This window comes from Scyliorhinus torazame, chromosome 21 (assembly GCF_047496885.1).
Source record: "Scyliorhinus torazame isolate Kashiwa2021f chromosome 21, sScyTor2.1, whole genome shotgun sequence".
In the NCBI taxonomy this organism is placed as follows: Eukaryota; Metazoa; Chordata; class Chondrichthyes; order Carcharhiniformes; family Scyliorhinidae; genus Scyliorhinus; species Scyliorhinus torazame.
Genome location: NC_092727.1, coordinates 79,062,187 through 79,079,118, shown reverse-complemented (window position 1 = coordinate 79,079,118; position 16,932 = coordinate 79,062,187).

Sequence of the window (16,932 nt, the reverse complement as noted above, 5' to 3'; positions counted from 1 at the left end):
ATCTTCATCCAGGTGACCTATTGCCATTTATTATGGACCTAACTCCCTCCATTGATGGCATAATGAAGACATCTAATACCTTTGATTCCTTCTCTGGCTATAAATTCAATTTAGGCAAGAGTGACTGTTTTCTGGTTAATCTCCCACTGGAAGGCATTTAGACATGTTATCTTTCTGCCTCTCTAATATAGGTTTTCACTAGTTGGGGGTCAGGGTGGCAACAACTGGGCCTCACTTCACAAGTTAAATTACTCACTCGAGCCTGATCAATAATGTTAAAACGGACCTACAAAGGTGAAACAACCTTCCTCTGTCTTTGGTGGGTAGGATTCAAACAATTAAAATGAACGTACTTTCAAGGTTTTTATTTCTTTTTCAATGTATCCTCACTCTCTTGCCCAAACCCTTTTTTGTTAAGATTAACAAATTGATATCTACTTTTATTTGGATGGATAAGAATCCCAGAAATCTGTTGTGTTCTACTGCAAAGAAACAGACAGTGGACTTGGTGCTTCCCAAATTTATTGTTTTATTACTGGGCTAATAACATCCCAGAAATGTTCTTGTGGATCAGTGACCCAGGTTCTATTTAGGGACAAATGGAGACTTACTCTTGCATTGCTTCTAGTCTCCTTATGATAGTCACTGCATCATTGCCCTTTTCTCCCACTAGACTTTCCTCAAACCCAGTTGTGGTCTCTTCTCTTAAGATTTGGAAACCGTTTCAACAAACATTTTAAGCTCCTTTCCCTGTCTTCACATTTGTACCATCACCTTTTCCTACCTTCTGGATTGGACTCAACATTTAAATCTTGGAAAGTGAAGGGACCTGAGCATTTTGGTGACCTTTTTTTGTGGAGGGGAGGTTTGCCTGTTTTAGAGAGCTGGGCAACAAATTTAAGCTACCCAATTCTAGCCTTTTCCGTTATTTTCAAGTTTGTGACTTCTCTCGCATAGTTGTCCCTTCCTTTCCTTTAGCTCCACCTTCTTCCTTGCTGAAGAGGATTATCTCCTTAGCTTAGCATGGCAAGGGGTCTATTTCTGACCTATATGGCCACATTTGCTCTTCGGACCCATCCCCACTAAACGGGTGAGGGTGCGATGGGAGAGTGAGCTGGGTTCTATACTTACTAGTGAGGCTCGGTTGAGCCCTTTACAGGGTCAATTCCACATCCTCATGTGGCCAGTTGAGCCTAATACTGTTTGTGTTACTTGACCAAGGCTAGGATGAGTGGGTTTTTCTAAACATGGAGGACAGATATGATCACTGTTCGCTTGCCCCAGCCAACCGTCCCGATATGCTTTTTGTCCTGCCCCAAGCCTGCCAAATTCCGGGCTTCCTTTTTTAGCACTATATCGGAGATAATCCAGGTGGATTTAATCCCATGTCCACTGCCCGCCACATTTGGGGCTTCGGATGCACTGGCATTTTGGTACAGGCGGACGTTGTCGCCTTTACCTCAAAAAAATTTAGAGTATCCAATTCTTTTTTTTCCAATTGAGGGGCAATTTAGCGTGGCCAATCCACCTACCCTGCACATCTTTGGGTTGTGGGAGTGAGACCCACGCAGACACGGGGAGAATGTGCAAAGTCGACACAGACAGTAACACGGGGCTGGGATCGAACCCGGATCCTTAGCGTCGTGAGGCAGCAGTGCTAACCACTGCGCCGCCCATTCCTACACTCAAGAGAAAATCAAATTCACCAAGAAAGAAGCAGGAACAGAATTAAACTGCTGGAAGTAGAGTTGGCACCACCTCGATCAGCTGACAGACAAGAACGCAAGAGTACAGAAAATTACCAGCCTGAAATGAAATGAAATGAAATGAAAATCGCTAATTGTCACAAGTAGGCTTCAAATGAAGTTACTGTGAAAAGCCCCTAGTCGCCAGATTCCGACTCCTGTTCGGGGAGGCTGGTACGGGAATTGAACCGTGCTGCTGGCCTGACTTGGTCTGCTTTAAAAGTCAGCTCTTTAGCCCTGTGTAGCACCGTCAATATGACGCGAGGCAGGTTGAGGTAATGTCAATTGAAGGCTTTATTAAGCAGAACTTTATCCCCAGCAGCGTGGTTACAGAATGCAGCTGCTGAGGGAAATGGAGGGAAAAACTGGGTTCTTATACCGGCATTTCTGGGTGGAGTCCAGTAGGTGGCAGATCCTATCAGGACCTGGCATCCCTCCACCAATAGCCTGTCGACACATGGTGTACCGTATTACCCCTAATACATACCACCACATTCACACATTGTTGAAAAAAAACCCGGCGGAATGCTGGTTCTCATGGTGGTAGGGGTTTACAGAGTCGGTACTGTGCCGTAACTTTGAACAAAACACAAAATTATCGCTTCAACTGGGCCAACGGGCCAAACAGGGTCGGCATGATGCCATAACTATAACGAGACACAATAACTGAAAACGTTGAGAGTTAAAGTGATTCGATGAGCCGGATGGGCGCCCTGGTCGTCCTTTCCGATCGTCTCGGGCGTGGTGGTGATGGCGCTGGCTTGAGTCCCGTCGACTCTGGGAGCGTAGCGCTGTCCCCTGTGTCCTTACTCCTGGGCGGGTCTGGGAGGAGAACCGAACCCCCCGGGAAGGGGCTGGCTGCGGGATGAACCGGCGGGAGTGAGGAGGTGGTGATTGGCGTTGGGGGGGGGGGGGTGTGGGTAGCTCCGGCGGGCGCCAGATCTCGCAGGGAGACCGTGTCCTGTCGGCCATCGGGGTACTCCACATAGGCGCATTGCGGGTTGGCGTGAAGGAGATGCACCCGTTCCACCAACAGATCTGACTTGTGCGCCCGCATATGTTTCCGGAGCAGAATGGGTCCCGGAGCTGCTAGCCAGGTCGGAAGTGGCGTTCCAGAGGAGGACTTCCTAGGAAAGAGGAGGAGGCGCTCGTGAGGCGTTTGATTCATGGTGGTGCACAGCAGGGACCGGATAGAGTGAAGGGCATCCGGGAGGACTTCCTGCCAGCGGGAAATTGGGAGACTCCTAGACCGGAGGGCCAGCAGGACGGCCTTCCAGACCGTTCCATTCTCCCTTTCTACCTGCCCGTTCCCCCGGGGGCTGTAACTGGTCATCCTGCTCGAGGCTATGCCCCTGCTGAACAGGAATTGACGCAGTTCGTCACTCATAAAGGAGGACTCCCTGTCGCTATGGATATAGTCGGGGAAACCGAATAGTGTAAAAATGGTACCGAGGGCTTTAATGACCGTGGACGCTGTCCTGTCGGGGCAGGGGATGGCGAAAGGGAAACTGGAGTATTCGTCAACGACGTTCAGGAAGTACGCGTTGCGATCGGTGGAGGGGAGGGGGCCTTTGAAATCCAAACTGAGGCGTTCAAAGGGTCGAGAGGCCTTAACCAGGTGTGCTCTATCTGGCCTGAAAAAGTGCGGTTTGCACTCAGCGCAGATCTGGCAGTTTCTGGTGACTGTTCGGACGTCCTCGACGGAGTAAGGGAGGTTGCGGGCCTTAAGGAAGTGGTAGAAACGAGTGACCCCCGGGTGGCAGAGGTCCTCGTGGAGGGCTTGTAGACGATCCACTTGTACATTGGCACATGTGCCGCGAGATAGGGCATCGGATGGCTCGTTCAGCTTTCCGGGAGGATACAAGATCTCATAATTGAAGGTGGAGAGTTCGATCCTCCACCGTAAGATCTTGTCGTTCTTGATCTTGCCCCGCTGTGCATTATCGAACATGAAGGCAACCGACCGTTGGTCAGTGAGGAGAGTGAATCTCCTACCGGCCAGGTAATGCTCCCAGTGTCGCACAGCTTCCACTATTGCTTGTGCCTCCTTTTCCACTGAGGAGTGGCGGATTTCTGAAGCGTGGAGGGTTCGGGAGAAGAAGGCCACGGGTCTGCCTGCTTGGTTGAGGGTGGCCGCCAGAGCTACATCCGATGCGTCGCTCTCGACCTGGAAGGGGAGGGACTCGTCGATGGCGCGCATCGTGGCCTTTGCGATATCCGTTTTGATGCGGCTAAAGGCCTGGCATGCCTCTGTCGTCATGGGAAAAGTAGTGGACTGGATTAGTGCACGGGCCTTGTCTGCGTACTGGGGGACCCACTGGGCGTAATAAGAAAAGAAGCCCAGGCAACGTTTCAGGGCTTTGGCACAGTGGGGGAGAGGGAACTCCATGAGGGGGCGCATGCATTCAGGGTCGGGGCCTATCACTCCATTACGCACTACGTAGCCCAGGATGGCTAGACGATCGGTGCAGAACACGCATTTTTCTTTGTTGTGAGTGAGGTTCAGGGTGTGAGCGGTCTGGAGGAATTTTTGGAGATTGGCGTCGTGGTCCTGCTGGTCGTGGCCACAGATGGTGACGTTGTCGAGATACGGGAACGTGGCCCGTAAACCATGCTGGTCAACCATTCGGTCCATCTCTCGTGACGCCGAATGGAACCCTTAAAAAGTGGTATGACCGCCCGTCTGCTTCGAAGGCAGTATAGTTGCGGTCACCGGGACGGATGGGGAGCTGGTGGTAGGTGGACTTGAGGTCCACGGTGGAAAAGACCTTGTACTGTGCAATCCGATTGACCATGTCGGATATGCGGGGGAGAGGGTACGCATCTAGCTGAGTGTACCTGTTGATGGTCTGACTATAGTCGATGACCATCCTCTGTTTCTCCCCGGTCTTAACAACTACCACCTGGGCTCTCCAGGGACTGTTGCTAGCCTGGATGATGCCTTCCTTCAGCAGCCTCTGGACTTCGAACCGGATAAATGCTCGGTCCTGGGCGCTGTACCGTCTGCTCCTTGTGGCGACGGGTTTGCAATCCAGGGTGAGGATCGCAAACCAGAAAGGCGGTTCAACCTTGAGGGTCGCGAGGCCGCAGACAGTCAGTGGGGGTATAGGGCCGCCAAATTTAAATGTTAAACTCTGGAGGTTGCATTGGAAGTCCAACTCTAGGAGTGTGGGCGCACAGAGATGGGGGAGGACATCCAGCCGGTAATTTCGGAACTCCCTCCCCTGCACCGTTAGGTTAGCGATGCAGAACCCCGTGATCTGAACGGAGTGGGATCCCGCCGCCAGGAAGATTTTCTGGGTGCTTGGCCGAATTCCGAGGGAACAGTGCCTTACCGTGTCTGGATGAATGAAGCTCTCCGTGCTCCCAGAGTCGATAAGACACGGCGTCTCGTAGCCATTCACTAGGACTGTAATGGTTGCAGTCTGGAGCGTCCGGGGTCGCGACTGGTCGAGGGTCGTCAAAGCCAGACGTGGTTGTTGAAGTTGAGCATCGTAATCAGGCAGAATGTGGCCGTCTGTGTCGGAGTCCTTCAGCCAAGATGGCGGTGTCCACGGATCGAGCACGGTCGGGGTGGACAAAATGGCGGCGCCCATCTCTCCCTCGTGGCGTCCGTGGTCCATCACACGTAGATCGCTGGGGGGGCTGGGTCTGTGGTCCCGTTTCTTCCCCGGAGATAGCGGCGACCCCGCGGGACTTGCACACCGTCGCGTAGTGGCCCTTCTTCCCGCAGCTTTTGCAGGTAGCCGCGCGGGCCGGGCATCGCTGTCGAGGGTGTTTCGGCTGGCCACAAAAATAGCAGCGGGGCCCCCCCCCCGGTTGGTCTGGTGTTTTGGCCGCGCAGGTTTGCGGGGGTGGGGGGGGGGGTGTCGGAGAGTCGACCGCAGCGGGGGTCCACGGAGCCCAAGGGGCTATAGTGCGGTCGGGGGCGTAGGCGCGGGCGTTACGCGAGGCCATATCGAGGGATGCCGCCAGGGCCCGAGCTTCTGTAAGTCCCAGAAATTCTTTCTCCAGAAGCCTCTGGCGGATCTGGGAAGAGGCCAAACCTGCCACATGCGCATCGCGGACCAGGAGCTCTGTGTGTTCACTCGCTGTTACCGCCGGGCAGTTGCAGTTTCGACCCAGGATCTGCAGGGCGTTATAAAACTCGTCCAGCGATTTCCCCGGAAATTGCCGTCGTGTGGCGAGCTGGTAGCGAGCAAAAACCTGGTTGGCGGGCCGGATGTAGATATCCTTCAGCGCGGCGATGGCACCGGTGAAACCGTCCTCGTCCTCGATAAGGGAGTAGACGTCAGGACTCACCCTGGAATAGAGGACCTGCATCTTTTGTTCGTCAGTCGGTGTGCCGGGAGCAGTTCGGAGGTAGCCCTCAAAGCATGCCATCCAGTGCTTGGGGATAGAGGCCGAGTTAGCTGCTTGGGGTGTGATGCGCAGGCACTCCGGGGTGATTCGGAGATCCATGTTCCCACGTCGTTTTCTTCAATTTAAATTCTGCTTAATAAATTGTAGCACCGTCAATATGACGCGAGGCAGGTTGAGGTAATGTCAATTGAAGGCTTTATTAAGCAGAACTTTATCCCCAGCAGCGTGGTTACAGAATGCAGCTGCTGAGGGAAATGGAGGGAAAAACTGGGTTCTTATACCGGCATTTCTGGGTGGAGTCCAGTAGGTGGCAGATCCTATCAGGACCTGGCATCCCTCCACCAATAGCCTGTCGACACATGGTGTACCGTATTGCCCCTAATACATACCACCACATTCACACATTGTTGAAAAAAACCCGGCGGAATGCTGGTTCTCATGGTGGTAGGGGTTTACAGAGTCGGTACTGTGCCGTAACTTTGAACAAAACACAAAATTATCGCTTCAACTGGGCCAACGGGCCAAACAGGGTCGGCATGATGCCATAACTATAACAAGACACAATAACTGAAAACTGGGCCAACGGGCCAAACAGGGTCGGCATGATGCCATAACTATAACAAGACACAATAACTGAAAACGTTGAGAGTTAAAGTGATTCGATGAGCCGGATGGGCGCCCTGGTCGTCCTTTCCGATCGTCTCGGGCGTGGTGGTGATGGCATTTCTGGGTGGAGTCCAGTCGGTGGCAGATCCTATCAGGACCTGGCATCCCTCCACCAATAGCCTGTCGACATGTGGTGTACCGTATTACCCCTAATACATACCACCACACCCTGTGCTAAACCTGAGATGTCAACCAGGATCTATGTACACTGTCGGGTGTTAGTTATAGTGTTTAGGTTAATTCTGCATTTGTGTTTTTCTTTGCTTGTAATTTTCTGTACTCTTGCGTTCTTGTCTGTCAATTTTGTTAAAGTTCAATAAACATTTTTTTTTAAATCATCAGGCCCAAATCATCCCCACCCCGGTAAAAAGTAAATGCATTTGCGTCAGTGTGTAGTCTCTGTGTATTGGGCCAGCTTTTCAAAATGGCCTTCAAATGATCTTTGAAAAAGCAAGTTGCTGGCGGGATGGGCTCATGATGTTGTTGGACTCCTCCTTGAATGTTTTTTTTCTGCGTCCCCAACGATACGGGGAGCATGCCGCCCTTGATGGTTGAAAGTCGCAGGCAGCTGCGACACTGCTTTTCCCACCCCACTGCTGCGCTCTGCCAAATACAGGGAAAATTCCACCACAAACCTTTAATGTTAATAAATTCAGCTGATCGAGGTGGTGCCAACTCTAATTCCAGCAGTTTAATTCTGTTCTTGCTTCTTTCTTATAAAGCTTGGTGCCTCGTCACTGAGTATCTTTGTGTAACCGGCTATCGTGCAAAAAGTTCCAAGATACCTCTTGCAGACGGGCATAGAGATGCAAACTGCAAATGCAGAGTAACGCAGGCTCTGTTTTTCTCCTGGGTTGATGATAACAATACCTGTGAGACTCGTCTTCCATTCTGGAAGATTGCCAAACCTATATCCATTTACCTGTCTCACAATTTTTTAGACTTTACACACTCACCTTTAATAATGTAAATATTGTTGATGTGGAGATGCCGGCGTTGGACTGCGGTGAGCACAGTAAGAAGTCTTACAACGCCAGGTTAAAGTCCAATAGGTTTGTCTCGAATCACTAGCTTTCGGAGCTGTTGGACTTTAACCTGGTGTTGTAAGACTTCTTACTGTAAATATTGTTGTAATACTTAAAACTTTCCAGGAAAGGGTGTAAATTGAGTGAAGACATCTTTTGGGAAACAAACATTTTTGGGTTGTGGGTGTCACTGGTTAGGCTGGCATTCATTGGTCATCCTGGGTTGCCTTGACCTTATTTACATTGTGGAGTTGTGGCCTTTACAGCAGCTTCGATCACCAAATCTGCAGCTTCTCTCCAGTTTCTATGATTGTGCGGCTATCTGTCAGTGTAAGGCAAAGCCACAACACTGGAGACATCTAGGAGCTTGCAGCCATGCAGAGAGGAAATGGGAGGCTGACCATCTATGTACGAGTTACAAGGAAAGGCTGCAGAAACCTGAGCTTTAAGGCAGGAAGGAAGGTGTTTGAGAAATAGGCTAGTTGAAGGTATTGGGGTGAATTAGCCTAGATTATTACTTTTGAATTGAAATGTGGGATTAGGACCAGGGTGCACGGCTCAGTAAATTCTTGCTTTATGCAGAATGTATGGAGTAAGTGTTAGTTAAAACTGTGAAGACACAAGCCATAATATCATTTAAGAAGTAGTTGGAATGAAGAAATAGAAGAAAATAAGCACTAGATTTACATTTCACAGCCTCTGAACATCCCACGGCACTTTACAGTCAGTGAAGTCACAGTGTAGTCACATGGCAGCGAATTTGCAGAGAACACGATCCCACAAATTGGATTGGATTGGATTTGGTTATTGTCACTTGTACTGAGGTACAGTGAAAAGTATTTTTCTGCGAGCAGCTCGACAGATCATTAAGTACATGGGAAGAAAAGGAAATAAAAGAAAATACATAATAGGGCAGCACAAGGTATACAATGTAACTTCATAAGCACCGGCATCGGATGAAACATACAGGGTGTGGTGTTAATGAGGTCAGTCCATAAGAGGGTCATTTAGGAGTCTGGTGACAGTGGGGAAGAAGTTGTTTTTGAGTCTGTTCGTGCGTGTTCCCAGACTTCTGTATCTCCTGCCCGATGGAAGAAGTAAAACAGCAACGTGATAATGGTGAGACACCTTGTTCAGAGAGAAATGTTGGCCAAGTCACTGATTAAAATGTAGTTTGTTTGAGCAAATTGTTCACTTGTGGTGTGCAAATTTAAAAATGGAAAAACTATGAAGGAAGAGCAAGAGAATGGCTTGTACAAAGGGGAAAGTTGTTTGGAATGCAAGTACTGTCGAAAGGGGATGGCGTAAACCAGCTGATGTTTCCAGAGAGTTAAGGGATCAAAGGATAGGGTGAGTTGGCATGTTTGGGATTTATCAAAGTAAGAAACGCCTTTTTGGACCAAATGATAATTCATTTCCTTTCCTTCAGGATTCTTGTGTTCATTTATAGGAAGGATGTGGAAGCATTGGAAAGGGTGCAGAGGAGATTTACCAGGATGTTGCCTGGTATGGAGGGAAGATCTTATGAGGAAAGGCTGAGGGACTTGAGGCTGTTTTCGTTAGAGAGAAGAAGGTTAAGAGGTGACTTAATTGAGGCATACAAGTTGATCAGAGGATTAGATAGGGTGGACAGTGAGAGCCTTTTTCCTCGGATGGTGATGGCTAGCACAAGGGGACATAGCGTTAAATTGAGGGGAGATAGATATAGGACAGATGTCAGAGGTAGGTTCTTTACTCAGAGAGTAGTAGGGGCGTGGAATGCCCTGCCTGCAACAGTAGTGGACTCGCCAACACTAAGGGCATTCAAATAGTCATTGGATAGACATATGGATGATAATAGAATACTGTAGATAGGCTTTAAGATTGGTTTCACAGGTCTGCGCAACATTGAGGGCCGAAGGGCCTGTACTGCGCTGTAATGTTCTATGTTCTATTTGGCAGGAGAGCTGAGGGGTGTAAACAGTGCCGGTTTCTTCAACTCTTTAAAAGTTCCAGCCTCTGTTTCTGGAATTGTGTTTTATTCTTTCATGGGATGTGGGCGGCGCTGGCTGGCCCAAGCCCTACTTACCCTTGAGGGGGCATTTAAGAGACAATCACGTTGATGTAGATCAGGAGTCACATGTAGGCCAGACGAGGTAAGGACGGCAGATTTCCTTCCCTAAAGGACATTAGTGAACCAGATGGATTTTTATGACAGTTGACAATGCTCATTGCTTTTAATTCCAGATTTTCATTGATTTCAAATTTCACCATCCACTGTGGTGGAATTTGAATCCAGGACCCCAGAGCATCACCCTGGATTACTGGTCCAATGACAATACCACTGCATCCCCTTAAATGAAATGAAATAATGAAATTATTAAATGCAGACAAAGCACCAGACCATTGTCACTGTGTTGCAAATTCAAATAACTTTCCTCTTGAATTTATTGAGACTTGGGAATAAGGGAAAGCTAACACGGTTTTGGACACTTCGACAGAACAAGGGGCACGTTAACTGTGTACATGTGAGTTCTCACCTGAAGCCTTAACTTTGTTTCTCTCTCCACAGATACTGCCTGACCTGCAACCAGTGTTTTCTGGTGTATCCAACTGGTTTGGTGATGCATGTGGATGCACGGATTCAATCACTTCACTGACACAATGCTGTCAGCACAGTAAGTCAGAGATTATCATAGAATTTACAGTGCAGAAGGAGGCCATTCAGCCCATCGAGTCTGCACCGGCTCTTGGAAAGAGCACCCTACCCAAGGTCAACACCTCCACCCTATCCCCATAACCCAGTAGCCCCACCCAACACTAAGGGCAATTTTGGACACGAAGGGCAATTTATCATAGCCAATCCACCTAACCTGCACATCTTTGGACTGTGGGAGGAAACCGGAGCACCCGGAGGAAACCCACACGCACACACAGGGAGAATGTGCAGACTCCGCACAGACAGTGACCCAAGCCGGAATTGAACCTGGGACCCTGGAGCTGTGAAGCAATTGTGCTATCCACAATGCTACCGTGCCGCCTCACTTAAAAGTTTAAATGAAATAACTTTAAGTGAATCATGTTTTCCATAACAACCAATGCAGAAGCTGTAATTAGGTTCCGCAAGACATTTCCCATCAGGAAAAAAGACATCAAAACATTGCCCTGTAAGTTGAAATGCTTTACATTGCTAAATTGCTACATTGGTGTTATAGCCCGCATGGATTTCACTGGGTAGGGATGATTCACTACCCTGTGGAGCTTGCAGAATACGAGCTCCTCCGATAAGGGGGCAGAGGACCCTTAATAGGTTCATGTATGTTTGTATAAATTGAGTCGGCCAGTCAGAACCAACTAGAGAAGATCCAATGGGGAACTGCTGGAACTGTATATAGCAGTTAACGTGTTAATTTTTTTCTACAACTCCGTGTGCACTAATTTCCTTGCCCCTTACAAAAATTGGTTAATAAAATGACTTTTGGGGAGGGCAGCATGGTGGTGCAGTGGTTAGCTCAGTTGCCTCATGGCGCTAAGATCCCAGGTTTGATCCTGGCTCTGGGTCACTATCCGTGTGGAGTTTGCACATTCTCCCCATGTTTGCGTAGGTTTTGTCCCCACAACCCAAAGATGTGCAGGGTAGGTGGATTGGCCATGCTAAATTGCCCCTTAATTGGAAAAAATTAATTGGGTACTCTAAATTTATTTTTTTTTTAAAAAGTGACTTTTAAAAATAATTTAAAGATATAGAAGAAGTATGCTAGATCTTTCTACTTACGTCCTGCTCACTGTCTCTCCTGCAGGCCAACTCTCCCACAGGCTGAGTGTCTCACTCTCTCACTCTTTCTCTTATTATGGGCCAGGGTTTAGAGAACACCAAAGCATATCATGGAGTTCACCTGACCACAACTTTTAATAGATTTTGGTTATGAGGAGCAAAAGGGCCCACTTTACAGGTGTGATGCAACAGAGATCTTCAGTATTTTTAAACAAAACAATGTTTATTCTATGAATCCAGTTAACATTTTATAAACACACAGTAAACATCTTATTAACAACCAATACAAATACCACCCCCCCCCCCCCCCCCCCCCCACCAAAGATATAGTACTCTACAGGTAACTTAATAACCTTCCTAACAAAATCCATAAGCCAAACACACTTTTTTCCTACAAAACAGTAGGTTTGAATTCCTTACAGAAACATGTATTACTTTGAAGTTATCAAGTCGTCTGGAGACATTCTTTAGCATGTAGAGAGAGAGAGACCAAAAATACACCTTCTTTGTTTGACTACAGCGCCCAACTGAAAACGAAACCAAAAAAACTCTGAGCCACAAAGCAGCTCCCAGCTCAAAATAAAAGTAAAAGACAGAATCACAGCCCAGCTCCACCCACACAGTGACATCACTGCAGCCATTTGATAAAACACACTTATCTTTAAGGGACCCTCGCATGACACCTCCCCCCAAGAAAAAAAATAAACAATCAACTTCATGGTTTCATTTTTCACCTTTTCACTTTCCTTTAAGAAATATTGACAGTAAATATACTTTTTCGCTTTACAAAACAAAACGCACAAACATTTATAATAACATAGTTCATTTTAGTTCTTCTTCCTCCACCGAACCTGCTTCTCTTCATCACATTCGTGACAAAGCATCGGCTATCATGTTTTCTCGTCCTGCCACATGTATTATTTTTAAATGAAATGGCTGTAACAATAAACTCCATCAAAACTGTTTGGCATTGTTATTCCGGAATTGCTCCAAAAACGTCAATGGATTATGTTCAGCATATATAATTGTTTCAGACGAATTGCTGGTAATATAAATTTGAAAATGTTGCAAAGCCAGCACCAAGCTCAAAGTCTCCTTCTCAATCGTTGAATACTTCTTCTGGTGCTTATTTAATTTCTTTGAAAAATGACCAATAGGCCACTCTAGTCCTTCGTCATTGTCTTCTGTATTTTTCTATGTTCTTGTAAGAGCACTGCATCTATGCCCACATCACTCACATCAACAGCAACTTTGAATGGTGTTGTGTAATTTGGGATGGCCAACTTTGAAGTTAACCAGCAGTGGTTAACACAGCCTTCAGGCCATCAAATGCCTGTTGACACACCGCTGTCCACTGAAATTTGCTACATTTCTTTAGCAAGACCGTCAGTGGAGCGACCATACTGCTAAAATTTGGCACAAGTTTCCAGTAAAATCCACTCATGCCAAGAAATCGCATTATTTCCCTTCTTGTCAAGAGTATTGGAAACTCCCCAATAACTTTTGTTTTCACACCCCATGGGACCATTCGACCCTGTCCGATTGTATGGCCAAGGAAAGTGACTTGGGCTTTTCCAAATTCACTTTTGGCTAGGTTTAGCACCAAACTCGCCTCCTGAAGACGATCGAGTAATTCCATCAGATGCTTCAAATGTGCTTTCCATGTCTGACTAAAAATTACCAGATCGTCGATTGGGTAATCATGAAACGACTTTGTTAGTTTTTTTTTTTGTAAAATATTTTTATTCTCCATTTTCACATTTTCTCCAGAATTTACACCCCACCCACAAGCAGTAAACGGTAACAAATACAAAGCCAATTTCCTTATCAACAACAACAATCCCATCCTCCCATCACCCCAAGCAACGACCCACCTGACAATATAAACATCAAATAGAACAAATCCTCCCACAAACTGGAGAGAATTCTTCGAGACAGGATCTACTCCCATTTGGAAGCAAATGGACGTATCAGTGAGAGGCAGCATGGTTTTGTGAAGGGGAGGTCATGTCTCATTAACTTGATAGAGTTTTTCGAGGAGGTCACAAAGATGAGTGATGCAGGTAGGGCAGTGGATGTTGTCTATATGGACTTCAGTAAGGCCTTTGACAAGGTCCCTCATGGTAGACTAGTACAAAAGGTGAAGTCACACGGGATCAGGGGTGAGCTGGCAAGGTGGATACAGAACTGGCTAGGTCATCGAAGGCAGAGAGTAGCAATGGAGGGATGCTTTTCTAATTGGAGGGCTGTGACCAGTGATGTTCCGCAGGGATCAGTGCTGGGACCTTTGCTCTTTGTCGTATATATAAATGATTTGGAGGAAAATGTAACTGGTCTGATTAGTAAGTTTGCAGACGACACAAAGGTTGGTGGAATTGCAGATAGCGATGAGGACTGTCAGAGGATACAGCAGGATTTAGATTGTTTGGAGACTTGGGCGGAGAGATGGCAGATGGAGTTTAATCCGGACAAATGTGAGTTCATGCATTTTGGAAGGTCTAATGCAGGTAGGGAATATACAGTGAATGGTAGAACTCTCAAGAGTATTGAAAGTCAGAGAGATCTAGGAGTACAGGTCCACAGTTAACTGAAAGGGGCAACACAGGTGGAGAAGGTAGTCAAGAAGGCATAAGGCATGCTTGCCTTCATTGGCCGGGGCATTGAGTATAAGAATTGACAAGTCATGTTGCAGCTGTATAGAACCTTAGTTAGGCCACACTTGGAGTATAGTGTTCAATTCTGCTCGCCACTCTACCAGAAGGATGTGGAGGCTTTAGAGAGGGTGCAGAAGAGATTTATCAGAATGTTGCCTGGTATGGAGGGCATTAGCTATGAGGAGCGGTTGAATAAACTCGGTTTGTTCTCACTGGAGCGAAGGAGGTTGAGAGACGACCTGATAGAGGTCTACAAAATTATGAGGGGCATAGACAGAGTGGATAGTCAGAGGCTTTTCCCCAGGGTAGAGGGGTCAATTACTAGGGGGCATAGATTTAAGGTGAGAGGGGCAAGGTTTAGAGTAGATGTACTGGCAAGTTTTTTACGCAGAGGGTAGTGGGTGCCTGGAACTCGCTACTGGAGGACGTGGTGGAAGCAGGGACGATAGTGACATTTAAGGGGCATCTTGACAAATACATGAATAGGATGGGAATAGAAGGATACGGACCCAGGAAGTGTAGAAGATTGTAGTTTAGTCGGGCAGCATGGTCAGCACGGGCTTGGAGGGCCGAAGGGCCTGTTCCTGTGCTGTACATTTCTTTGTTCTTTGTTCAAAGGTGAAATAAAAGAGAAAGGAATTAGGAATCGCCTATGGTCACCATTAACTTATAGAGTCCCTCCCACCTAACATTCAATGCCAGCCAATCCCCGAAGGAGTACCGTAGATGACAATGACACCCATGCATTGCAAGCCCCCCGCCCCCACCCCACCCCGGGTCCTCCTCTCCACTTCCTCTTACAAAAATCCTCCCCCCAACTTCTGTTCCTTGCCCCCCCCCCCCCCCCAATCTTTTCACCCCGGCTAGACTCAATTGGGACCTGTTCTGCCAGGCTCCTATGGCCGCAGCCCCTCCCCCCACCTCACTCCCGTTCACTGGCTGGCTTAAACCGGCCAGCGTGGAGGCCCCCGCCCGGGTCTCTTTACCCCTTGCCTGGTCCCAGGAAAACCAAGAAATCCCCTTTAGCACACAAACCCCGCATACACACCCAAGCTCCAAAGAACCATCATTGCAAGTGAAAGTCCCATCTCTTCCCTTGTCCAAGTATATACAACGTTGGCTCATTTAGCACATACACCCGCCGCAGTGAACAAATCCAGTTACATGAGGCTACATCAGTACATGACCACTTCTCAATTCAGCCACAGTCCTTCTGCCTTCGCAAGCTCCTCCGCTGCTTCAGCTGTCCTGAAATAAAATCCTTGGATTTGTAGGTCATGTTGTAACTGCATTAACATTTCTGTAGTCCACACACAACCATTGGGTACTGTCCGGTTTCGGTACCATCACTATGGGTGAGCACCCACTTCAATTATGCTGTTTTTAAGCATACTTTCAATTTCTTTTTTAACCTATGCCAATTTTAAAGGATTAAGTCTATATGGATGTAGTTTAATTGGAACAGCATTTCCCACATCTACATCATGTATAGCCATTTTAGTACTTCCCAACTTATCTCCACAAACTTGCCCACGTGATACCAATAACTCTTTCAGGTCAGTTCGTTTTTCATCTGGAATGTAACTCAACAATTTATCCCAATTTTTAAGAACATCCTCGTTTTCCAATTTAATTTGAGGGATGTCAAATTCAAAGTCATCTGGATTTGGTTCTTCACTTTTAGTTAGAATCATTAAAACCTCCTCCTTTTGCTCTCCTTCCCTTTCAAAGTACCTTATAAGCATATTCACATGACACGCTTGGTGAGTTTTCCTTCTACCTGGACTTCTTGCCACATAATTCACCTCACTTAATTTCCTTTCAATCTGATAAGGTCCACAAAACCTTGCTTTTAAAGGTTCACCTGCCACTGGCAAAACTACAAACTTTTGCTTTCTTGTCTGCTACCCGTTTCATCACATTTTGTGCAACTTTTAAATGTTGTCTAGCCAACTCCCCTGCTCTATTTAATCGTTCCCTAAAATTTGACACATCATCCAATAATGTAAGTTCCGACTACTCACTCACTAATTTTTCCTTAATCAATTTAAGTGGTCCTCTTACCTCATGATCAAAAATTAGTTCAAAGGACTGAATTTGGTTGACTCATTAGATGCATCCCTAATTGCAAACAGTACGAATGGAATTCATAATCCCGATCCTCTGGATAATTTAGACAATAAGCCCTCAACATTGTCTTTACTATCTGGTGCCACCTTTCTAACACTCCCTGCGATTCTGGATGGTACGCAGTTGATTTGAATTGTTTTATTCCCAAGCTATACATAACTTCTTTGAATGGGCACGGGAGCAATAGGTCAGAAGGTGAGAGCATTGAGGGAGAACTAGGGAATAGGGACAGTGTGGCTCTGAGTCAGAGCAGACAGGGAAAGTTGCTGAACACAGCAGGTCTGGTGGCCTGAAGTGCATATGTTTTAATGCAAGAAGTATTACGGGTAAGGCAGATGAACTTAGAGCTTGGATTAGTACTTGGAACTATGATGTTGTTGCCATTACAGAGACCTGGTTGAGGGAAGGGCAGGATTGGCAGCTAAACGTTCCAGGATTTAGATGTTTCGGGCGGGATAGAGGGGGATGTAAAAGGGGTGGCGGAGTTGCGCTACTGGTTAGGGAGAATATCACAGCTGTACTACGGGAGGACACCTCAGAGGGCAGTGAGGCTATATGGGTAGAGATCAGGAATAAGAAGGGGGCAGTCACAATGT